A 10,038-nucleotide genomic window follows, 5' to 3' on the forward strand; every position below is an offset into this window, starting at 1 on the left:
AGAGAGAGAGAGAGACAGAGACAGAGACAGAGAGACAGAGAGAGAGAGAGACAGAGAGAGAGAGAGAGACAGAGAGAGACTTACACTTATACATACACACACACACATACACAGAGAGAGAGAGACAGAGACAGAGCAAGACAGATGGAGAGACAAACAGACAGAGACAGAGAGAGTGTTTCTCTTTGGCATTCTTAATGTAAGACAGCAAACAATGCTCATCTTAAACAGACAATCATGAAAATATCTAGATATATGTTCCTTTGCCTTTGAACAGTGGCATGACAACAGGGCTCACACCCACAGCTCAAAGGTGGAAACCAGTGTGGACTCCATCAGTCCAGCTGTCATGTTACAGTCCATCAGCTGTCAATTACTGTGTTAGAGCCAGCTCACTGTCAGCATTGCTGGCTTCCTTCAGCTGTCCTTTCCCAAGCAAGCCCCTGTCTGTGCTATTCACACACAAGTGAATAAAGTACCAGTCATGTCTCCAGGTTACCCAGCCCTTTTGTCTAAGGCCTTAACCTCTATGCAGAGGAGCCTGCAGGGCTCACTTGCCTTCAGAGAGACACACTTTTGCAAGCAGACATACAGGAGCCAATATTCCTCTGACCTAACCATTAAAGTGTGTCCCTCTTCCTTCCCTACTTCCCAGGCCACGATGATCTTATTTTCTTGGCTTCCTGGAGAGTCCTGGAGCCCAGAAGCTCTGCCAACAGCAAGATGCTATCCAAGTTGAGACTTGAGAGCAGAGTTTATCCCTCAGGCCACCCACCCTTCTTCTTTTAGCCTTCTCAGAATCCTTTTTGATTTTTAACTCACCCAACACTGACATTTCTATATGCCTGACATAGCTAGGTACCAAGAAGTAGATATAACAGTGCTCAGGGCTATCATGATCTACCCAAGAAGGTATGTGTCTCACTGCCATCTGCTGACCACATCCAAGGGGACTAAAGACATCTCTTCCACTGTCTGAAGGAGGGGGGGTTGTCTGTCTCGAAAGTGCCTATCATAACTCTTAACACACCAAAGGCAATTAATGAGAACAGTCACTTGCTTGAAAGTAATTTGATTGTATTTGACTTGAAGCCCTCTAACAAGACTGCGAGCGAGATCTTTGTAAAAGGTACCCAAAATATGAAAGAATAAGAGGACATTGTGAGAGCAGGACATGTGGAGCATCTGTATGGTTGGAGGCATTATTTATTTTAGAACTTGCCCAGTGCATGATGGGTACAGAAAGCCAACTAAGAAGGAATATCATTTTAAAGTGCTCTGATCTTCATTACAGAAAGTACGATACAAGTGGCCAGGGTCAAGGGGAGTCTGGAGGTGCTTGTAATGAGCAGTGTTGGCAGCAGAGGGGCCTTTGAATGTGTCCAGTTACTTCCTGATCTGGCCTAAACGTGAGACTGGTCCACTGGACTTCCTGAGATTGCTCAAAAGGTGGAGTTAAAGGGTTTTCCTATTTAAATTTCCCAATTCAAACTCACAGGCAAGAAAATCAACCCCAGGTATAGGTGTATATGCTCTATCTGGCTCTTCTTCCTCTACCCAGAGGCAGGCACTGTGCAGGATCCACTTATCCATCACCATGCACCATGGGTATGGGTTGTCCAGCTGTCTGGCACACATTATGTTTCCAACCATAGATCTAGGTTCTAATATCTGATGTCTGAAACTCCCTTCATACTCCAAAGTCTGACAACTCTTTAACTGAGACTACAGGCATATGCCGTTTTGCCCAGTTTTTATTGCTCCAAACGAGATTATTAGACTCCTTCCTGAATGATATAACACTTGCTTTTCCCATGGTTTTTTCTGTCTTTGTTGCACAGTCATTGATCTGTAGGTCAGTCTGCCCTCTGCAGCTCTGCATACAATATCTTTTCTGACTGCTCACAGTGCTGAACATCTTTCTTATGTCCTTGTTCTCACTAGTCTCAGAATGACAAAAGTAGACAAGTTTTCTTTATCCTTGCTTATATTTTCTGGGTTTTCTGAATCAGAAAATTTGTGTGTGTTGTAACCACAAAGTCATGGAACTGTCTCCTGATTTCTCTCACAGTTTGGTAAGAAACCAATAGACCTTAGCGTCTCTCTTCTCTGCAGTGGAACGTCTCGTTCCTTTATTCCATCCACATGTCTGCTTCTCCATACTTATTTGCCAACTCACTAAATTAACCCTTCATCAGTATCTAATCTTGTATTATCTAATTTTCTTGTTATTGATACAAAGCAATGAACAAATGCAACTTAAAAAAGGGTTTGCTTTAAGGTACAGAATACAGAGTGTATCATGATGGGGAAGTCAAGGTTTTGGTATGTGCGATGGAGAGTCACATTGTGTCCTCAGTCAGGAGTTGGAAAGAGATGACTCTCCTGTTAAATTTGACCCACCCTTTTTCTTTCAACTGGTCATCCATTCCATTGGATGGTGCTGCCCACAGTCAGGTTTTTCCTCCTACTGGAAACCTCTTACTGACATCTAGTGTATCTCCTAGAGGACTTTAAACCTAGCCAATTTGACAAGGATGACTAACAATTACAAACCCACTTCTGCTAAACCCACTTACTACTGGACACAAACTCCTCTTTGGCATCACTTCATTAATATAGGTTGTGTTTGGTTCTTTTAGTTTTTAGGTATGGGAAGTACCTAGAATACATTTGTATCTCTTCTCTAGATGCCCTATTTCAGCATTTATCCCTTGATTCATATTAAATGCACTCATTTCTCATTTTAGGATCTCAAAGAGGTTCAATAGCTTTACTCTTGCTGGATTCTTTTTAATGAGTCTGATTCAGGTTTGTTTGGAGATGACTTACATTGCTTGGAATGCTCTGTGGTAGTTCTAGGAGCTTAGGTGGAAAGTGCACCTCCTCTGTGTGTGCTTGCTTAGGTTAGGTACTTTTGGCCTCTTCTCAAGAAGTTAACTTGAGGAAATCAGAAAACCTTGTGTTTTTCACACTTCATGGGAAGAAGGAACTGACTTTACACCTGTGAGAGGACATGAGTGCAAAAACTGGAGCCACACAAAGAAACCCCAAGTCTCTTTCTCCTTAACAATGCAAAGGCCCTGTAAAGACAGACTCTGACTTTATAAAGCAAATATTGATCTAATTCCCTCCATGGCTTCCTAGACACACGTGACTGGACCCATCAGAGCTAAGAGGCTTCCAGAGGCCTCTTATACCAAGGCAGACTTTTCTGTATGGATTATAATTTCTACCTGTAGGGATCAATGTCTTTTGTTTTCTTACCATATCAGTTTTGCCTTTCAAAAGATGTTCCTATGGTTGGACTTTTTATGTCCTGTCTTAACCTACACATTAAAGGCTCAGTTCTGAAATGTTATTATGGGGAGGTAGTAGGACCTCAGATCAATAGATCTACAGTTATATCCATAGCCTTTGAGAGAGTGCTCTTGAAGAGAATTGAGGAATGTTGGCCTGGCCCTCCCTCTCTTTTTGATCCTGGATCCTGATGTGACTAGTTCTATTCTACTATGTGCTCCTAACATGATATGCACAGCCCCTCACCACTGATCAAAAAAAAATAAGGCCAACCAATCATGGATTATAATTTCCAAAATTGTAAATCAAACCCCTCTGGTTTTATTAATAGATTTTTCTTACTTTAATAAAATACTGACAAATATAGATATGTTTTATATCATATCCAGGATTTTGTGTATTTTTAAAAAGTAGAATTTTGTCATGAAAGCAATGATCTCTTTGTGTTTAAAGCATAGGTTCTGTCATAACTAGAAATGAATGTATCTATAGAGCATTTTAATTCTTGGTCTTCATGCTTTTCTACTGTCCTAGGGCTTCTGAGAAAACTCACAAGGCCACAGGCAGATGCCTGACATCATCCTTTTCTGCAGATTCGAAAGCCAGGCCATGTCCTGGCTGCACCCCAATGCCTGACAGAAATAGAATGAGACGAGAGCTCCAGCTGGCAGGATATCAGCCTAGGAACACATGAGCAGCAAGAAGGACTTCGAGCTATACAGTCAGTACTGTGAAGGATGGTTTGGAGCAGACTATCCTGGGTAGAAAGTCTACCTTTCATTAGCTGAAAATGGTTACATTTGAACAGCTTTTTCTTTCTCTCAGGACATCTGTCCTAGAGGCTCCTATCATTTATTTTTTTATTTTTTATGATTATTATTTTTTTGGCTCCTATCATTTATAAATAAGCCGTCATCAAGGTTTGAGTTTATTACTGCTAATACTAAGCCATAGCAAGGAAAAGTGGCTTTCTACTGTCCACTTAAATCTTCCCACCAAGACACTCTAGATACTACAGTGGCTCTGCTTGTAAACTTTCCACACAGTCTCCAAGATCTAGCCCAGTACATGGCACATGTTAACTAAAACGTTTTGAGGAAGTAAATGCCAGGATGGGTTTTATGTCAGAATGTATCAATATGTAGATTTAAAAAAAATACATGTCCTTGCTTAGTTTATTACAGAGAAATTCAAACACATACAGAGTAAACTGGTGTGAGGAGCTTCTTGGCACACAATAGCTGACTCATGGCCAATACTATTTCAACACTACTTCATTTCCTCCCTCCCATATCATCCTAAAACAAATCGCAGGTATCACACTGTCCATAAATGTTTCAGCCTTTGTCTCTAAAATATGAACCCTTTCCTTAACAGTATATACCAGCAGTCTGATTAAAAGTATTCATAAATATCTTCACATATCAAAATCTATCAAGTTTATAATTGTCTCATAAGTAGTTTAAGCTTTTAATTTGAACCAGGATCCAAATAAGGCTCGTGCATTCTCTCAGATGAGAGCATTATTGGAAATTAACTTGACTGTTTCATGTAGGAATCCATCATTGTGACATCTTGGTAGGCCATCTGGTCCTATCTGATGATGGATCAAGTCCTGTGATCTCTTCCCAAGAGGCATGGGTTCAAAAAAGTGCTATCTGATGGGAAATACTTTGGCCCTTTATACAGGGCCATCAACAGTTACAAAGAACTTTTGAAGTCTGGATGTATACCTGTTTCAACTCAGGAGACATGGTGTAGTTATCTGAGTGTAAAATATGTTGGAATAGTTGGTGCCTGGGGTGGGTAGCAGTTTTGGAAAGTTGTTGGGTGGTAGAGCCTCTCTGGAGAAGTGGGTCACTGGAGCAGGCCTTCAAGATTTACAGTCCAGCCTTACTTCTTGTCTGTTCTGTGTTATGGCTGTGGATGCAGTGCAGCCAGCTGCCTCATGCTCCTGCTGTCATGAATTCTCCATAGCAACGGGCATGTATTCCTTCTTGTCGGGCATTTGGTCACTGCAAGAAAAGTAACTACAGTGGCAAGAAGGTCTTCCTCACCCCAGCTCTGCAAGGTGCATCTCTCACATTCTGGTCACTTTAAGATACACCTTGAGGCTCCTCTCTTACAGGGAAGACATGCAGCAGGTATCAGGACTCACCTCAGAGCAGCCTTGATATCAGTGTGGCCTTAAGAAAAAAAACAATTTTTTAAAAAGGATTTGTATTATTTCTGTATGTATGAGAGTTTGCCTGTGTGTATGTATGTACTCACCCAGTGAAGTCGGAAGAAGGTAATGGATGCTCTTGAACTGGAGTTAGAGATACCTGTGGGTCACCATGTGAGTGCTGGGAACCAAGTCTGGGTTCCCCGAAAAAGCAACAAGTGGTCTTAAAGCCTAAGCTTCCAAAATCTGTTTTCTTCTACTTAGCTAAATACTTTTCCTTTTAAAAGCTGGATTTCTCTTCTGGCCCCTGGAAGCTAATGCCACAATTCGCCATGTGTCAGAGACAAATACATCAACAGCATGCAGGCCATAATGGGTAAAGTCATTCAACAGTACAATAGAAAACACACAGAACCTTCTGATCCAAAGAAAGGCCAGCATGCTTATCAGGCTCCAGAACAATCCAGACCTGTGTGTGTCTTCATTGCACATTCTTTGAAAGTGTTGGATGAGTTCACAACCTGCAAACAAAATTCAGGGACTTGCTTGAAGTAATTTAAATGCCTAATTTTACTACATTTCTTATCAAACAATTTTTACTTGAGGCAACAACTGAAGTATGATTTAATTGAACTAGGAAGGCTGCACTCGGAGGGGGGAAAAAAAAAAAACCAAAAAAGTCCTCACAGTAAAGGCAGACATTGTTTCCAAAGCTTGGAGCTGACATTTTCAGATTGACAGCAGAAATATTTGTTTCCATCAAACAAAGTCACAAGTGCAGTCTGCTTTCAAGGCCATTCCAACTTCGTCTCCACTTCTAAGGCTCAGGGCACAGTGCTCAGGGCCAGGTAGCCTTTGACCACATCTGAAGGCAGCCTGTGAATATAGCAGAATTCCTCAACAGTGCTGAAGTGCAGCTTGCTCTGAGAGTCTGTGTAGTTGGCCACAAAGTTGGGATACTTAAATAACAACAGCTTGGTAGCTTTCTTCACAGGCCCCAAGCTGATCTCAGAGGACACCATTTTACTTTCACTCATGGCTTCAATGCTGACATCCTGAGCAAAGCTGGAGGCCGACAGCTTTTTCTTCTTACTAGCACCATATCACCCTCCAATGCTGTTGTGATAAGGGCTAGCTGGCCTCTTCTTGCTGTTCCTAGCTACAGCAGGGGTATAAGTAGCAGTTACGATTGGAATTTGAGCCACCATTCTGCCTTCAGTTGGCCTGCGGCTCCCTGCCCTGCCCCCCCCCCCCAATATATAGATTTTAATCTGAATAAAATTTCTTAAAACACAGCTCTACTAATTAGTACTTGATGATTAGGGCATCTTCAGATGGAGGCTCAGGGAGATCTAAACCACATCATGGCACAGCCACTGAACAAATCTTTCCAGGAGAACTCATCTGAGCATCTGCACAAGTGTTGAGAGCAGGACTTTCCTTACATCTGTTCAGAACTTCATAAATGCAAACTGTTCTCAGTAAACTCATTTTTTTCTGACGGTAAGAGATGTTCAGAGTACTGCCTATCACACTCTGCCAGCAAACAAGGCAGGCCTGAAAGTGTTCCAGGGTGCAGTATGTAGCAGACCAAGACTCATACTAGCATCTCCACATGCCAAGAACTCCATGCCTACAGTTGAAGAAAGTGGGACTTGACAGCAAACAGTGTGAGGATCCCAGAACTCCTTTAGAGTACAAGAAGCTACAAGGCATTGAATAAGGGACTCATTTTCTAAGGGAAAATGTTAGGACTAGTGTCTATAGAAACAACTGCTAAGTTGTAAGTCGTGTGTGGGAGCAAATGATTTCCTACGGCTATCCCTCCACAGCTGCTAAGAGTGATCCAGTTGCCACAGGAACTAGACAGCTGCATATTGACATGAACTTTTCACTTGTTTGATATTGGCACTAGACAAACAAATGTCATAGAAATCAGCTAACTATTGGGAAACCTTCAGATGGATTTGACTATTGGGCCCCAGGTGGATATAGTTTTCACTAAGGTCCTGTCTATCTCTCGAGACTTAATGGTCTTTGGCTGATTGAATCATTGCTTTTTGCTCTTATGGGTTGCCTAGAACTAAATATTTTTATTTTATTACAAGTCAATAGTTCATAATTTTAAAAGTCACAGACATTTATTGTATTTTGGGTCTAAAACATCATAAATGTATATAAATAAACGTTTAGCTAAATGGATCCAGTTATTTATTAGGCATAAAGGTCATTCAGGTGGTTGAGTCTCTGTAAATGTTCTTTTTGTACAAGTAGCTGGATCTAATTGCCATTCTTATTGCCACACACAAAACGATACTTGCTCAGTGAGGGTAGATAGTAGTAGCATTGTTTTTGGCTAAGCAATATCAGTCAAAAGAATATAGACAGCATTAGACTAAAAATGCGAGTGAGTCTGTTTTACTGGAATTTATCCAAAATTGCAACAGACATCTATTTAGACAGAAGGTTTGGTTCTACTTTTCATGTGAAAATACTCTTCTAGTTGATGAAAGTCTAGAAATTTTGATGATACAGTTAATGTCAAGCCAGACATTGAGTCTTTGAGAGAGAGAGAGAGAGAGAGAGAGAGAGAGAGAGAGCGAGAGAGCACACTTGCTTTAAACTCAGTAGCCCTCATCCAGTTTTCCTGCAGGAATCTCACAGTTCTTTGCTTCTCAATAGTTCTGAGCTCCAACATACAATTCATCAAGCAATGCCTACTAATAAATCATATTTTCTTCTTCAAAGACATACTGATTGCCAGTTGAGCTTCTCCTTGCTCTGCTAACAGTGCTGAATACCTTGAGCTGATACTCTCTAACGAGAAGCAAGGATTCGTGAAGTGTTAGCTATCTAATAGAGCCTTACTTCAATGAGCCCCATGAGTTCCACTGGCTTGAATGAAATACTGAACATGGTTACAGACTTCCAGTTATATCTTCATGAATCCTTCAGAACAAGAATTCCCACAGTGGGAATAACTTGTTAGATAGATCAAAATAAACTTATGTCATGTTAATGAATTTCAAAGGTGATCTGTTTCTTCACCAAATGGTAACTGTCATGAAGGACAGGTTTAAAACTCAACAGAATAGCATCGTCACCTTCTAGCTGCTATGACCTGAGGATCCAGCCACAGAAGCAACATAAAAACTCCAAAAGTGGCACTGAGAACGGAACTGACACAATTATATGGACCAAGCTGATGTTCAGTGTGGGCCTGGAATTATCATCTTTCCCTGTGCCTTCTTTATAAATAATTTCTTCCTTTGGCTATCTCTACTCCACATGTCTTGTTTGTCCCTTGGTCTTATTGCCACAAGGTGAACTGTGGTCATTGACACTCTGTCCTACAGAATGAACTATACTCTGACTTACATGGTCAAGTCACAACCCCAATATCTAATAATTCGACTGCATTGGAAGACCTGGCCTTTGAGAGGGGAAACTGAGTTAAAATAAGGTCTTTGAAGTAATAACAGTACCCAACAGTACTGGTATGGTATCTTGGAAAGAAATTTAGGGTTGGGAGATTTAGCTTAGAGTGTTTGTTTATCATGTGGAAGGTTACTGATTCAGTTCCCACAGCAACAATCACCACCATCAAGAAAAAAGAAAAAGAAAAAAAAGAACATAAATACCTGAGGAGAAGACAGCCCTTTACAAGTCAAGGAAAACATCCTAGATATAAGCCTACATGTTCCTTGATCTCACATTTCTAGCCTCTAGGACCATGAGATAATACATTTCTATGTCGTAGGACACCCATTTTTTTTTCTTTTTTAAATTTGGTACTTGTTACGGAAACCCTTGCTAACTAATATTACTAGAAAGCACAAAGCAGATAGAACTTGTTTTGTGTTGGGTGTCTGATATTGCTAAAAGCTAAAGAACAAGACAATTGTTACAATCAAGAAGCAGTGGAAAATATTCTGGTACTAAGCTGAATATATACATATACATATACATATACATATACATATACATATACATATATATATATTCAAGAATATAAATGGTATTACAGCCACCAGAGGAGTGAGGCTATCATCTTTGTCACCACTAGCACCATCATTGAGGTGTTTTGTTGAGCAGTAAATTCTTCTATTGATATGTAGCCATAAATAGTAGTGGATTTGATAAGGGGTAAAGTATCTAGAAAGGAGATAAAAGGCAGGGATGAGAATCTGCCTTGAAAGGTTTGGGAAACATGTCTTCAAGGAATAGGGAAGCACAGAACCAAGTTGATGCCGATCTGTTATAGGAGCCAAATGCTTCACATCACAGGGAACTGCCGGTAGCTGGCAGCCCCATATTTTCATCTGCTTTGCACTTCAAATTCCCACCAGGCAGGGCCAGCAATTTCCTCTGTCAGGAAGCAGAGATCAGGCTGTTGCAGAGCTCTGCATCTCCTCAGGAAAAAAAAAGTTCCCTTCCTTCTCTTACCAGCTCGATTCCTTCTGTGGTAAGGAAAACAGTTCTGAACATTAGTCTAGTATGTCATACAATAGATTGATGGACAGGTAATCTCTCTCTCTCTCTCTCTCTCTCTCTCTCTCTCTCTCTCTCTCTCT

The 10,038-nt window shown here is 40.9% G+C and overlaps 1 protein-coding gene and 1 pseudogene across 1 annotated transcript in view; both read right to left on the reverse strand.

The window, feature by feature from the left end:
- The window catches only part of Vwc2 (von Willebrand factor C domain containing 2), a 130,964-nt gene that overhangs the window by 115,597 nt on the left and 5,329 nt on the right, over nt 1–10,038 (reverse strand). The window lies entirely within an intron of this gene.
- On the reverse strand, nt 6,289–6,672 carry LOC114630431 (annotated as a pseudogene).

This window comes from Grammomys surdaster, unplaced genomic scaffold (assembly GCF_004785775.1).
Source record: "Grammomys surdaster isolate TR1022 unplaced genomic scaffold, NIH_TR_1.0 67, whole genome shotgun sequence".
NCBI lineage: Eukaryota > Metazoa > Chordata > Mammalia > Rodentia > Muridae > Grammomys > Grammomys surdaster.